Source organism: Acomys russatus, chromosome 24, assembly GCF_903995435.1.
Source record: "Acomys russatus chromosome 24, mAcoRus1.1, whole genome shotgun sequence".
Classification (NCBI taxonomy): domain Eukaryota; kingdom Metazoa; phylum Chordata; class Mammalia; order Rodentia; family Muridae; genus Acomys; species Acomys russatus.
The window spans coordinates 56242119-56257868 of record NC_067160.1 but is presented as its reverse complement, the minus strand read 5'-3'; the positions used below and the strand labels follow the sequence as shown (position 1 = coordinate 56257868).

The 15750-nt window shown below is 45.0% G+C and overlaps 1 protein-coding gene across 2 annotated transcripts in view; it reads right to left on the bottom strand.

The window, feature by feature from the left end:
• Il1rn (interleukin 1 receptor antagonist) overlaps positions 1-15750 on the bottom strand; it is a 225199-nt gene that overhangs the window by 173917 nt on the left and 35532 nt on the right. The gene's annotated exons all lie outside the window — the stretch shown is intronic.

Below are 15750 nucleotides of genomic sequence, written 5' to 3'. Positions count from 1 at the left end.
CTCATTCTAGATGGTTGTGAGACACCATGTGGTTGCTGGGAATTGAACTCAGGACCTTTGGAAGAGCAGACTGTGCTTTTTAACCTCTGAGCCACCTCTCCAGCCAGTGTGTATAGTTAATTTAAAGTTGTTAGGTTAAAATAGCTTTCTGGAGAAAACAATCTCAGTGTCTAGGGGTTTGCTATTATCTAAAACATATCCGACCTTCTCTGTCCATGATGTAGGCAGCCTATCAGTGACTTGTTTCTTCCAGAAGGTAACTGGAGTGATGCTAGGCTCTTAGATTAGTCACCAAGCTGCAAGCACAAACACCAGAGTTTCAATGGGGCCCCTTGACCTGCTGGACTATGGCAAACACACTTGATCTCAGTCTTCCCAGGGGAAAGGTGGGACATCAAGTAAGAACAGACGGGAAGAGGAAGTGACAAAAGGGTCTGGAGCAGGTGGCAGGCAGAGCCACCTTCCGGGAGACCCGAAGGCAGGTGGCAGGCCTTTTTCACTCCAGTGGGGCATTTTGGTCAGGAGAGATGGAGCCCAGATCCTAAGAGGGATCAGATGCAGGGGAACCGATGAGCCTGGGAACTTGGAGCACAGGCACGGAGTTGGAGAGGAGAAGGCTTGTGTGCAGTTGGCTTTGAGGGTTCATTGCATCATGTCTAATACTTTGGTATAGAAGACCCTTGCCTATTAAAAAGCTGCCATCTGCTGCTAGGAAAGCCTGGTGAAGACAGCGCATCCCTCTTGCCATTCTGTACCCACTAGAAAGACCGCCCAGCACATCCCTCTTGCTGTCCTGTACATACAGCAGGGAGAACCATGTCTTGTTGGGTCATTCGGAAATCTAGACCCACCAAGACAGGAAAAACACTTACTTCAAACGAGACGAATGCAGATGGCCAAGTCACCATGAATGTAACATGTATAGAACTCATTATGCTCATGATTGTCACATGGTTCTCCCTGCCGTATGTAGTTTATTTTATACATGTGTAATAAAATAAAAGTATAAAAAATTATTTTTCAGCCAGGGAGTGATTCTTGCAGTTCACCAGCTGGAGAGTGGGGGGATAGTTTGCTTTTGGTCTTAAGGTAGCACACGTATGGGCTAGGGGGGTTCTGTTTTTGTTTTTGTTTTTTGTTTGTTTGTTTGTTTTGTTTTTGTTTGTTTGTTTGTTTTTGCCTGTTGTGTGTGGTTCTATCCTAGGTCTCTGAGCTGTCCAGCCTCTGGTTCCTGGACATCCAGGCAGTGTTGGGTGTGGTTCCTTCTGATGGCATGGGCCTCAAGTTGAACCAGTAACACAAGTTCTAGCTCACCATTAGCCAGCACATCTTGCAGGCAGGACAGATTGTAGGTCGAAGGTTTTGTGGCTGGGTTGCTGTCCCAGTCCCACCACCCCTGGAAATCTTGCCTGGTTACAACAGATGGACTATTAAAAAAGAAAATGTTACTATTGGTGCGCTTGAGAGAGTAGGGCATGTGTGCAAGTGATTTTCTCCTTCCATTGTGGGAGCCAAGGAGCCACGGATCAAACTGAGGTGACCAGTCTTGTACGGCGAGCACCTTATCACTGACCCATTTCACTGGCCATTTAAGGCTTCTCTATTTTTGATGCAGGATGTTTCTACCTAGCCCAGAATAGTCTCAAATTCCTGGGCTCAACCGATCCCCCCTGCCTCAACCTCCTGAGTAGCTGGTGGCTGAAGACTCTAAGGTCATTTACTTGAAGTCATCACTAACTGTCCTGAACTGGTTATACTTAGAAATACAGCTGGGACAGGAGCGAATGAATAATTATTAGATACGCATTCCTGGAAGAAATCTTCAATAGAAATGAGCAACACAGGATAGAATCAAAGGCTGAACAAGCCCCAGCCCCTGCAGGCATTTCCTTTAGGCTGATCCTGTGAAGAGTTCTGGAGTGTGTCTTGTGTCACAGGGTCGGGGCTCCTGTAAACGGAAGGCAGCTGTTGCACTGGGTATGGCAGAGCATAGCCCAGCTCTGTCTGGAAGAACAGCTCTTCTTGGCCAACAGTAGGTTTCTAAAGAAGTGTGCCACTGAGTGTTTGTGGCCCGTGTGCATAACAGTGGGGTAGATCCGAGAGCTTAGCCATGGGGACGGGGCTGGGATTCTAGCAACAGAGCTTAATGTTAGCTGCAATTGAATCATTCCCTGGGGGGGGGGGTTCTGTGTCAGAGGACAGATGGACAAAAAGTCTCCATCCCATGACAAACTGAACTTGCCAGCTGCAACCACAAAGCCACTTTGCCATCTTTCTCTCTCTCTTCAAGTTCATTAGACGAAGTGTGGTCGTCCACTGCGTGTGCACGGACTTGGCCAGCCTAACAGCTTCTCTGATTGCTATGCGGGTTTCACACATCCAAACAATTTATGACAGAAAGTGAGATGTTTGGATCATGCCCCCCTCCCCCATGTCCAAGTTGTTCTGACTCTCCATGCAGCGAGGAGCAACGGGACGGCAGGAACCGCATCCCTGTCTTGCGTAAGATAGCCTTGGAAGTTTAAAGTATTTTGCAGGCGAGTTTCTTCTTTCTTTCTTTTGAGAAGGAATCATTTATTTTTGCTCACTGTTTCAAAGTGTGGAATCATTGTAGTAGGGGGAAGGAACGCAGGGCATCATATCACAGCATAGTGGCCAGGAAGCCGAGAGAAAGGAAACCCAGAGTTTAACTGGCTATCTCCTTCTACACTGTTTATTTTGTCCAGGATCCAAGACCTTGGAATGGTTGTTGTTCCTACCAAGAAAGTTCGCTCCACCTGCCCCTGCTTCCCGAGTGCTGGGACTACAGGCTCCTCTTCTCATTTTAATACCGTTTGAAACATTTTCATAGGTACATAGCTTTACCTCGCCCCTTACTATTTACTGAAACTGGCCGAAGTCATGTCAAGCCGAGTCTGTACATGAGTGCTCCTGGTGAAACACAGGTCTTCACTACAAAGTGGCAGATGTACCTGAAGGGGAGGTTTTTTGCAGCAATAGTGACATGGATTTTGCCTGCTTTTTCTTGTTGCTTAAATTTCCTTGAGTATTTCATACCCAAGTACTATATTTACATAAATCACCACCCTTTCCCTCCTCCCTCCAACTCTTTCCATGTTCCAACCTCTCAAATTCATGGCCCGTTTTCCTTTTTAAAAAACATGTTCGTGTCTACCCCGCTTAGTCCATTTACTGTTGCTCACATGTACATGGGCTTAGGGCTGACCACATTGGCCTGGGTAATGTTATCAGGGTGATGTAATCTCACCTATGAGAAAACGGATTCTCCCACTCTCAGCAGCCATTGGTGGCCTGAAGCTCTTCATCTATGAGTGAGAACTTTTGAATCAACCTCCCGTCCCCCCGCATTCACACTGGTATGTCAACTGCAGTCGTCATCGCTCGGGTCTTGACTAGGTGGCTGCACTGGAGAGATTCTGTGTGTGCAGTTGCCCTTTCCTGTCTCGAAGTGACTTGATTTTTCCAGAAGCAGTTTAAGAGTTTTTACTGTATATCCACTCACCTCATGAAGGCCAAACACAAAAGGTGTGGGGGCCTCAACCCTCTTCCTTGATAACATTAGAAACAAACCAGTCCTACAAAGCTGGAGAGATGGCTCAGCGGTTCAAAGCCACTGGCTACTCCTCCAAAGGTCCTGAGTTCAATTCCTCCCAGCAACCACATGATGGCTCATAACTGCCTATAATGATCTGATGCCCTCTTGTGGCCTGCAGGTGCACATGCAGATAAAAGTGCTTGTACACATGTAATACATACATAAATAACTCTTCTTCTAAATAAGAAATAAAGCAGCCCTGGCTGTATGCATTTATATCAGAGAGAAAAAAAAGGCTAGAGGAATATAATAAAATCCATAGAAGGAGTGCATACAAAGGAAGAGTTAGCCAAGAAATAGCAGGAGAATTTGCTCTGTAATGTAGGGAATAAGAAGCAGGCCAGCAGAGCTTAGGAAAAGGGCCAAGGGAATAGACCCCCATAACAGCTAAGGAGAGAAATAACTACACGTGGCTGGCCTCTGACCTCCACAACCCACATGCCCATGGTACCTACACATCTGCACTCACATACACATGTGAAAAATAAATAAATATTACACACTTATTGACGCTTAACAAATACCATGTATTCATTTATATTTACTTACTTAATTAGTAAATATTTTAAACTCATAGGATGGAAACATAAAACATCATAAGAAAATATAGCAGAGAAAAATAAAAGTGAAAAACATAGACACGGAGGAAACGCTTCTGTAAAAGTCCCAGACAGATACAATGACAATGAGACACATAATATTAAACAGATGGGAACAGTAGAAGCAAAGGGGAGCTGGTATCCGGTGGTGGGTCTTCCTTGGTAGGATTCCAAGGAATAACAGAATAATAAGAATGGTTTTGAAAGTACTTTTCAGGTAAAGTAAGAAGAAAATTATTTCAAAATAAAGCCTTTAATTTCCAGATGAGAGGTACAATGTACCAGGAAAAACTAAGGTAGAATGACCAAATAAATATATTCTGATGAAGGACAAAAAACAAAACAAAACAAAACAAACAAACAGAAAAACAACCAATCCAGACAGGGACAAGAAAATGACATAAAAAAAATACACAAAAGTGGAAAATATAGTAGCCTTTTCACCACAAAATCATCTATTCTGGGAGACGTTAGACTAATGTCTAATTATTGCAAATGTAAGAGTTTACCCTCCGGAAGCTGCTTGTTCCAGTGTGTAAGCCAAAGGAAGACACATTCCCATCTGGGAAACTCATCCAGATAGCATTCCACGTTTAGGGCTAATTCAGAAATTCTGTCCCCGTTCCAAGCCAAACTTCATCTAGCAACTATTTATCACACTCATAAGCAACTCAAGTCACAATGACATATTCCAACAAAACACCATCCAAGGATAGACTAATTTCTGCTGAGGAATGATGGTAGGAAAATATTGCACATCTTAGTTTTCCGTAATTAAACCATTATGTTTCTATAAAGAGGAAGTAGAGCCATACTACCATTTCTTAGAGATCTTGTGCGCCCCGTGTTCAGAACCAAGGCTTCAGTGAAGACGCAAGATGCACCATGGACAAGCACTGCCAGGAACATCTCGTGTTCATGGTACTTTGAGTTTGGATTCATTTTCCCCCCTCCTCCCCATGGATGGCTGTGGCTGTGCACTGAGGAGGGTAGGAGTGCAATAGTGGTGGCCTCTCGCCTCCTAGTGGAGCTGGTGCTGAGGCAAGCCAAGTCCAGGCTGCTGGTGTGAGGTGTGTTGTTCAAGGCGGAGAACCTGTTTCCTCCTTACCTTTTTGATTGTTCAGCTGTGACCTGTGGAAGTTAAAAGCCTCATGGTAGAGACCTGCAATCCCAGCTACTCTGGAGGCATGTGGGCCACAGTGTGGTTGCCAAGCAAGAAGCAGGTTCCAGTTCAGTCCCTGATAACAGGACAGTGAAAACAAAAACTAACTGATGCCCCAAAGAAAGAAATAAAATAACCTTCTTTACTTCACCACACACACTGCCTGCCCTCCCGTTCTGCCACGCTTCTGACATAGTCATCTAATTATGTTGGCAAGACCAATCTCAATAAATCCAATTTGCAATTGAAGCATGTGACCTAATGTCATCTCTTCTCCTTTCTTTCCTGTTTATCTTTGTGTCATTGTTATGTACTTGGTTTTCAGTCACCAGCTTTTTGCTGGATTTTCTAAATTTCCAGTCAATACTTAATTGCTGAAAGATTTATTTTATGCTTAATTTTGTAGGTAGGTATATATCTATATGTGAGTATATGCTTGTGACTACCCGTGACAGAGGCCGGAAATGGGCTTGAGTCTCTTGGAGCTGGAGCTGCAGACAGTTGTGAGTTACCTGGTATGGCTGCTGGGAGTAGAACTCAGGTCCTCTGCAAGAGCAGTGTATGCTCTCAATCACTGGGCCATCTGGCCAGCCCTCCAGTCAAAACTATTGACAATTAATCTTTGGGCTTATTTCAGCCTTGCCTACCATGCTGAGGTCATTGGTCTAAGTTGCAGCATGTCAATGCTGGAATATCTGTCACACTGTAAAATTTCCCTTTACCCCCTGGTCTCGTAATTCTGTTTTCTTCTCTTTTAGCTTATTCTAATGATAGGAGGTTATCCCCTGAAGCCTTGGGACAAGGGTATAGAAGAAAGAAAGTTTTGAAAACCCCTGTGCTTGGTGACAGGGTATGAAGCGGGAGGTAGATTACAAAGATGCCCAGGGTGCTTTGGGGCCAGATGGATGTTCATTTGACTGTAAATAATAAATTCAGGACTATATGCATGCACATGGCAAAGCTCATGAAATTGTGACACTATATTATTGCATGTCAGTTATAGGCCAAAATGAAGCTGCAAAAATTTAAGGAAACGGCATACATATAAAATTAATTTTATCCACCCATGCGCTTAGAAAATCTATGCAACACTATTGAGGTGTTCTCAATAGTCTTGACAGAGATGCAAACACAGCATAGTCTCTCTCAGGAAAAACCAGACAACGTGCACACAAATGACAAATATGTTTAGTCTTTGGCCACTTTTAAGAATATGGACTGAGGGCCAAGACTTCAGTTCAGTGAGAGAGCACTGTCCAACATCCTGGGGCCCTAGGTTTAGTCCCCAGAATATATATGAAATACACACAGGTACAAATACAAAGGATGCCTGTACAAAGCTATTCATTGAAGGACCATTCGTAGGATCAAAAGAATAAGCCAATTAACTGTCCGTGAATAGCAGTACAGCTGACCAGTACAGCACCATGCAACTGAAGCAATGTAAGAACACTTTCCAATTGCTACTATGAAGGGTCCCGGAGGGATGGCTTCGTGGTTAAGAGCAGATGCCGCTCTTGCAGATGAGTCGAGTTCAGCTCTGAGAACCCACATTTGTTCCGGGGATTCCACACATTCTTATAGGTTCCTCAGGCATGTGCAGTCACTTGGGCACAGACACACATAATGAAAATTAGAGTAAGCCGTAAAAGGACGCACTGTTGTGTAACTGCCCGCCATTTCTTTATCATGTGGGAGTACAAAGTGATGGAACACTAAGTACATCATAGTCCTTAAAATGTCTCATATCTTGATCTGGGTAGTGGCTACTTCGGGTACATGAATGTGTAAGCCTTCATCGGAACTGCACATCTGAGATTAGTGTGCTCTACATGCAAGTTGCATCTCTGTGAGTTTTTTCCCTTCCTAGCTGAGGAAAGGAAAGGAGTGAGAGGGAGCAGAGCAAATGTGGTCAGTCAGCACACGGCCTGTGAAAAGGAAGGACTGGTTAGCTGGAATTTATAAAGTGACAGGAAAGATTTTTTTCCTCAGCCTCCCTCCCCTCCCTCCACTCTCCCTCCTTCTCTCCCTCCCTTCCTTTTTGTAATGGGAAGACTTAAGCATGTCTAAATGTCTATGGATGATGAGAAGATAAATTAAAGAAACAGACTGAGCTGGACGCATGTGATGGAACTTGCCTATGATCCCAGTCCTTGGGAGACTAAGGCAGAAGGATTGTCAGTTCACTGCCAACCTGGACTTCATAGCCAGATCCAGGCAACACAATGAGACTCTGGCTCCAAAACAAAACAAATAAACAGAGTAGGACCGAGCTCACATGAGGAAGAAGAGAGATAATCTTGAAGAAGGTCCCTGCAAAACAGAGAGGATGTCCTTAGACAGGGAGAGACATCCCCACTGTCCCAGGCACAGAAGGCTGGGATAGGGGCAGACACAGGAGACTCACCGGTTTGGAACCATCAGACACAATTGTTCTCTAAAAAGGCGCTGGAGCAGCATAGCATGAGGTAGCAATAGACAGTAAAAGTAAAGAGTTCAGCAAAGGGAAATATTTGAAATAGTGAGATGAACACAGGGACATATAGGCCAGTTAGATGTTAAGAACTTATTGGGAAGATCACATGACGTTCTCCAACATGGTTTTTAATGGAAGCAGAATGCTGAGTTTTGCCAAAGGGTACAAGCCAAAGATGGGACAGAAAGAAGATTGAGGTAACTGGCTAACCCTGTTACTAAAGTGATGTGTCGTGTGGATTAAGGTGAATAGATAGAGAAGTAAGGAAAGCAGAGGGCTGAGTAATAGTAAACAGAAGTGTTCTGGCCTGAGGTCCTGGGAGCTGGCTGGCGGGGTAAGAAGATGAGGCCACAGAGGCAATGCATAAACTGCTGATGCAGACTTTTCCAGTGACGGCCACTGGTTGTGACAGCCGAGGTAAAATGAGGGTCCCTGCCACCCAGAGGCTAAAAGCTGTGGGTGTCAGTGTTTCCCAAATATTTTCTCACTTGCAGGCTTATGTAGTACTAATGTTTCTTAGACTTTAGATGCTTCTTTTATTTTTTTTTTTTAAAATCCTGTGTCCTGTGTTTATCAAGCACCTTCTATGCCCGAGTCCTGCGTCTCTTTTCATGTACTTATCAGAATGAGCTGCTAAGCTAATATTCTTCCACATCATGTCAGCAACTGCCTTATCTTTCCCATCCTAGACCTCTGACCTGGGCGAGGTGAACAATTATCACGGCATGCGATCTTCTCTTTAAACCTATGTGCTTTAGTGTATGTCAAAATGAAAAGATATCTGCCTATCAAAAGTATATATGTGAGTACAACCCACTTTCAAAAGCCTAAAGGGTTATCACTGAGTTAGTACAGTTAGGCTTAGCTTACCTTCCGATGAAGGTAAACAAACAAACAAAACAAAACAACAACAAAACCCCAAATCACTGTTTCGTTCAATAATTGGGGAATTTGGATAAAAATTTAGCTGCTAAGGGGGCTGGGGAGATGGCTCAGTGGATAAGAGCATTGTCTGCTCTTCCAGAGGTCCTGAGTTCAATTCCCAGCAACCACATGGTGCCTCACAACCATCTATAATGTGATCTGATGCCCTCTTCTGGTGTGCTTGTGTGCATGCAGATAGAGTGCTCATACACAAAATAAATAAACTCTTTTTTAAAAATGTAGCTGCTAAAACAATCTTAGTCTGCATTCATGTGCCATATTTTGACCGTTAATTAGCAGTCTTCCATTGAAACTAATTAGTTTACCAAATTGGAAAAGACAGCGAATAATAAAGGTTCTTATTCTATCCAAAGTGAACGTGTATGCCTATTCTTTAACCTTGTAGTAAACATTCAACCACAGACAGTAGGAAAAGACATTCCAGCTATTAAAACTGATAAATAGAAAGTTTTCCATTTTCTGTCATTTACTAGGGATTTAAGAACAGCAACATTACATAGATAGCCGGTAGGACTGTGCTGCCACCGCCCTTTCCTCTGAGAGGATGATCTTCTCCTCATCCACGACGCTATGGTTAGATAGTGAGACAGACGTGCAAGCGATTTAGGTTACTTCCTGAAGTTTTAAGAGCCAACTCAGGATCCACCTATGCCTCATTTCCTTCTGCCACAAGGAGAATTTGCTGTCAGCTTGGGGCAGAGCTTTGGCTGATCCTGAGAGGAAAAATGTCATGAGGAAGACGTATAACTTCTCACTGACTTGGGGCTGCTTGTTGTCACAGCATAGCCCAGTCTGGGCTGACTTATGGCTTCCACAGTCTCCAGACTGTGCTTATTTCCAAAGCCTAGAGACTATTAATGGTCGTGAGGAGAAACAATCTTCTAGAGCAAGGACAGTGGCGTGGATCGGCTTCACCTCTCCTGTCAACTCTAATGGGCTCCTAAGGACAGCTTGAATCCATTCCGTGGAAAGGGATGACGAAGCTGTGGCCTCCTTGGTGGAAACAAATGCTGTACCTATGAACACATCTGGCAGGGAAGGGAGGTGCGCTGAGCTGCCCCTCTCAGCCTGTACAGCAACACTCCTGATCACAATTATTTGTATTCTCTGCATTGTACAGGAAGCATTGTTGTTTTAAAAATCTAGAAATAAACAAACTAGGTCACCAAATATTTTCATGAACAGTTTCCTTTAATTCACTGGCTAGAGAGGGAAAGTGTTACTGTTGGGTGTGACCATAGGATTCTTCCTTGGTCAGATACTAAGGAAGTATGCTCTTTGTCAGAGTAGCACCAATGGACTTTTGAGCAACGGTCATGCTCTCATCCAAGCCTGAATGGTTTGCAGGAAGTAGAAGGAAATCTGTAAATGGCTTTGTATAAATGTGCATGGTAGCCAGGCGTGGTGGTGCATGCCTATAACCCCAGCACTCAGGGAGGCAGAGGCAGGCAGATCTCTGTGAGTTCGAGGCCAGCCTGGTCTATAAAGCGAGCCCAAGCCAGCCAAGGCTACGCAGAGTAACCCTGTCACAAAAAACCCAAACCAAAAAAACAAACAAACAAAACCCAAACCAACCTAAAAAAAAGTGCATGGTAGCTTTTGGAGTTGGAACAGGATAGAGACAGAAGCAGGCACAGGAAGAAGGTCAGAGAAGGTCCAATGACCTGGTGGGAGGCTTAGGAGAGGAGAAGAACGCACTCCAGGGAGGTTCTTCCAGGAGCCAGATGCCTGGAGGATGCTAAAGAGCTGGCATGGGAAACAGTGCTGCAAACATTTCCAGCACCTGCTCTGGTCTCCCACGTGCTCATATGTTGAATTCTTGGTACCCAGCTGGTGCTGCTATTTTGGGGGTTTCTGGGAGCTTTAGGAGGTGGAGCCAAACTGGAGGAAGAAGGGCTCTGAGGATGCATCTTTGAGGACCTGGCTTCCCCAGTACTTCCCTCTGAGACAAAGTGAAAAGGCTCCCTTTCCACCTCCCACTCTTAAGTTCTGCCTCACTCTAGGCGCTAACTCAGGAAGCCGCGTGCCCGTGGACCGAACGCTGCTCTGTTGATGTGTAACAGGAGGACAGCTGGGGAGCAGATTTTACACAGCAGTTAGACAGGAAACCAGAATTTAAACTACACGATAACTTTATGCCTACAACCCTGGAGCCGTAAGTCCAAGGAAGCCTTTCTTCTTTTAAGTTGGCCCGTTGTTTGTGTCAGGGATTTGTTCACAGTAACACAGAAGCAACTACTGTAACCCCTAACCCAAGCACACACGTGAAAACACAACTGTGGCTTGTGTGGTCCCTCGGGCTTTCTATGGTGAAATCCTAATGCCCAGTGAGTCTGAACATACGCTTTTTGAGAATAGAATATTTACAGAGTTCAGATGAGGTCCTTGGGAAACAGAGTGAAACCCTCATCCGATATGACTGTTATTCTTGGAAGAAGAAGACATTTGGACAACAGCACGCAGTGAAGACTGACACGTGAGGGCTGGAATTATGCTATCACAAACAGAGGCGCCACTCGAAGCTAGAGAAAAGACCTTGGACGGAGCCTTGAGAGGGCACAGCTCTGCCGACACCTGACACCAGATAGTTCTAAAACTGCAGCAGGACACTGCATTGCTCTTGACGAGACCATTCCGTTTGTGTTACCTCGTTACTATAATTAGGAAACCAGCACTACTACACCCTGCACACACCCTATTACCTCACATACTACCCTCACCAGGCCCACATATATATATCATCTCCATCTCTCTCTCTCTCTCTCTCTCTCTCTCTCTCTCTCTCTCTCTGTCCCTCTCTCTCTCTGTCCCTCTCTGTCTCTGTCTCTGTCTCTGTCTGTCTGTCTGTCTGTCTCTGTCTGTCTGTCTGTCTGTCTCTCTCTCTCTCTGTCTCTCTCTCTCTCTCTCTGTCTCTGTCTGTCTGTCTGTCTGTCTCTGTCTGTCTGTCTGTCTGTCTCTCTCTCTCTCTCTCTCTCTCTCTGTCTGTCTCTCTCTCTCTCTCTCTCTCTCTCTCTCTCTCACACACACACGCACACACACACACCATTTCTCAAATGTTTACTAAAATCAGCATAGGCATGAACAGTGTGGCATCCTAAGGGCTGGAAGATTGCCGAGGAGTCCAATATGGAGTCAGGTTATCCAGAGGGCTCCAGCACATAGGAGACAGAATACTGAGTGGGGCGATCTTGAAAGCAGCAGCAGCGGTGGCGGCGGCGGCGGCGGCGGCAGCAGCAGCGGCAGCAGAGAGTAACAGACAGGCATGGAGTCATTCATAAGCCCTGGTGCAAGCATCCCCAATGTCCTTGGGAAAGTAGCTCACCTACCTGCAGCACACAGGATGGCATTTGGGACTATCTCTATTAAATCGTGAAGAGTGGGCCAAGTGCAGCCAGCTGCAGAAGTCAGAAACATCTGGAAGCTGACATCTGGCTCTCGATTTGACCATCAGGGAGCAGTATAAATAATGTGCAACAGGGGGCAGAGGCCACCACCTCCTCCGAGAAGACAATCCCCTTAGCCCACCAGGCTGTCTGCTCTTTGTCCTCACTTTCATGATTTTCTATGTGGAGGTGATGAGTTGGCTGCTTTGAGGGTCTTTGGGCTAAGTGGGTGGCAACTTGATTTAATACTTGCTGACTCAGAGGGGGCTGGGACCCTGGCTGGTCTCTGATGCAGGCAGATTTCTATTTCTCCTCTAGCTAAGGCTAAGGGAGGACAGCCAAGCACCCAGAGACTTAGTGGTCCTATCCTGCTGCTGCTTGGGAGACAGGAAAAGGAAAGGAAAGAGTGTGGCGTTGCCTTCCAGCCTCATCCTTTTAGCCCCTCTGTAAGCAAGCTGCAGCTGGGAAACCTCAGAGTTGCTGTGGATTTCTTCCAGAATGGAATTACACCAGGCAGCGGGTAGTGGCTAGGAGAGGTTGCCTGGCTTACTACTCCTCAGGGAATTCTCCATGCAGAAGGACTGAAAAGATGGAAAACTTGTTTTTCATCCCTGGCCACTCGGTACCTTCCGAGATGGCCTCAGGGCTGTTCTAAAACCACCCTCATACCTGTCCGGAGCACCTGATAGCCTGTGATGTCCCAAGCTGAGCTCTTGCCCCTCAAGGAAAAAATAACTAGTAACCAATCATTTTAAAGGTCAACTAACCAATCATGTGTTTGTACTAAGTTCTGCTTCTAAAGGGTATAAAAGACCCAAGCTTTGTTTATTCAGGGTCTCCAGCTCAATAGAGCTTAGTAGACCCCATTGCTATGCATCAATAAAGCATCCTTTGCTGTTTGCATCGGACTGGACTCTTGAGTCTCACTGGGCTCTGGGAAGTAGGACCTAGCCCTCCCCCCCCCCCCCCAGGGCTTACAGGACGAGGAAGTGGTCAAATACAGGACAAGGTGAAACAAAGCTCAGACTGAACTGAGTGCAAGCGACATGATGCAGGCATCCAGAAAAGACACCATGACCTTGCGTCACGGGAGATCAAGGGATGGTGACCCACATGTTTCAAAGGAGGGGGCCTGAGAGGTGGCACCCCAGCACTAGAGGCCCGGGGGGGGCACTAGGGAACACTCAGAGACTAGAGGTGGTGTCTGGAGACCACAGAGGGGAAAGTTTTCTGTTTGTTTCAGATTCCTTGCTTAGGAATTTGAATCTTATTACAAACACCATGGGGGGAAAGTGCAGGATGTTTGCATCTGGCGTGAAATGATGACAATGGTGCACTTTAGTAAAAGGATCTGTTTTCTAGAAATAAATCTGCAGCTCTCTGTGCCCCTGTGAATGGCTAGACAATAAACTAAAAGCTTTACACTGAGTTGTCTGGGAAGTCGCTTTGTCGGTCTGTCTGTCGGTTTGTTTTGAGACAGAGGGTCATTGTGTAGCCCAGGCTGGCTTTCAACTCATGATCCTCCTGCCTCAACCTTCCAAGTGCTGGAATTACAGGTGTGTGTCAACCACGCCTGGTGGCAATTGCGTTCACTATTCTCCATTCACAGTTGAGAAGCCTGGGGCTCGGAGGGATTGAGCAGCTTGGCCAGTCACACAAAAGAGGACGCAGATGAGAGCTCTTCATTAGAGGAGCCTAAACAGAACAGGACCGAACAAACAAAAGGACTTTAAATTCTTGGATATGCTTTGTTCTCTTATTGTTTGTAATTTTTCTGTTTTTCACTATTTTTTTTTTTTTTTTTTTTTTTTTTTGGCCAAAGCGCAAAACATTAAAAATTCCTAAACAAAAATAAGCCAGACTCAAAAGAGATGAGAGGTCTAGTCTGCACTGTACAATGACATATGCAGACTGTTGATAAAGGCCCCTGAAGAGAGTGCGGGTCTAGAGTCCGTGGCTCTGAACAGGAATGGATACATTGAGCAAGTGTAATGAGAGTGTTTACTGAACCTGGGTGTGGCTCAGTGATGGAGCACTCGCCTGGTGTGCATCACGCCCTGGGCAGCCCACAACACACAGAGGACGGGGAGGATACTTCCTCCCAGCTTTGTTGTGATACTTATGGGAAGCGATTAGCCTAGTGTGGGGGCCTAGAAAGGATGCTAGGAATTAGCTCCAATCTTTAATTCCCAGCAAAGAACAACCTTAAGCTTTCGCATAAACTGATGCTCAGAAAAACAACTGAAAACATCCCAGACACCCCCTATTCTTTTGAAACCATTCATTTAAAATAATTTCAAATGTACCAAAGGTTACAAAGATCAAAGTAGAAGGAACATTTACCTACCAAGTTTTTAGCAAATTTGCTTATCAACAAACATTGCATTCCTTTGCTCTGCCACTTGAGATACAGATCACTGCAAATCTCTGTCTCTGACTTCTACTGAGACTTTTTTTAAAAAAAAAATTGTTTTGGGGTTTTGAGACAAGGTATACTATAGCTCAGATTGACCTAACTTATTTATAACTCATTATTTACTCATTTTCCACTGCTGAGCAACAAATTATTACACACCCATCTATTTACAACCCCGTCACCTCATAAGCTCGTGTTTGCAGAGATCCAGGAAAACAGCTAAAGGTAAAATCAGAGAGGGGGCCTTCTGATTACAAGAGGCAGCGCTCCCCAGCACCAGCACCAGTGAAGCACAAAGCCAAACTACAGTGAATTGGGTGTGGTGTCATACACCAGTAAGCCCAATTGAGGCAGGTGGATTGCTATGAGTTCCAAGCCAGATTGGTCTATGTACCAATTTCCAAGCCAAACAGAGGTATGGCCCTGTTTCAAAGAGACAAAGAGACAGACAGACAGACAAGCAAACCCCCAACTATCTTGAGATTTCACTTTACCCTAGTTAGAAAGGCTGTAATTAGACAAACAAGTGACAAATGCTAGTAATGATTCAATGGTAGGACTTATATACCCTTGGGGAGAGTGCAAATTTATCCATCTCCTACGGAAATCAATATGGAGTGTCCTCAGAAAACTAAAAATAGGATTTATATGTCATCCAGTTTTGCATTCTTGTATTCATCCTGAGTGAGTAGAGGCACCAAAGGAGAGATATACCTGCATATCAATGCAGTGTTCACAGCAGACAGGCTAGTTATAGCATCTACCTGGGTACCTGTCAACGATGAATAAATAAGAAAAAGATTATAGGGCTGGAGAGATGGCTCAGTGGTTAAGAACATTGGCTGCTCTTCCAGAGGACCCGGGTTCAATTCCCAGCACCCACATGGCAGCTCACAACTGTCTGTAACTCCAGTGCATCGCTCACACAGATATATGCCAAACACCAAATGTACATAAAAATAAAAATAAAAATAAAAAAAAGAAAAAGATTATAATGTGTGTGTGTGTGTGTGTGTGTGTGTGTGTGTGTGTGTGTGTGTGTGTACATGCACACATGTGCACAATGGGCCATTATTTTGCTACAAAGAAAAACAAAATCATCCTTTATAGAGAATGGGAGACAAGTATGTTAAGAGAGTTGCAAAATCCCTAT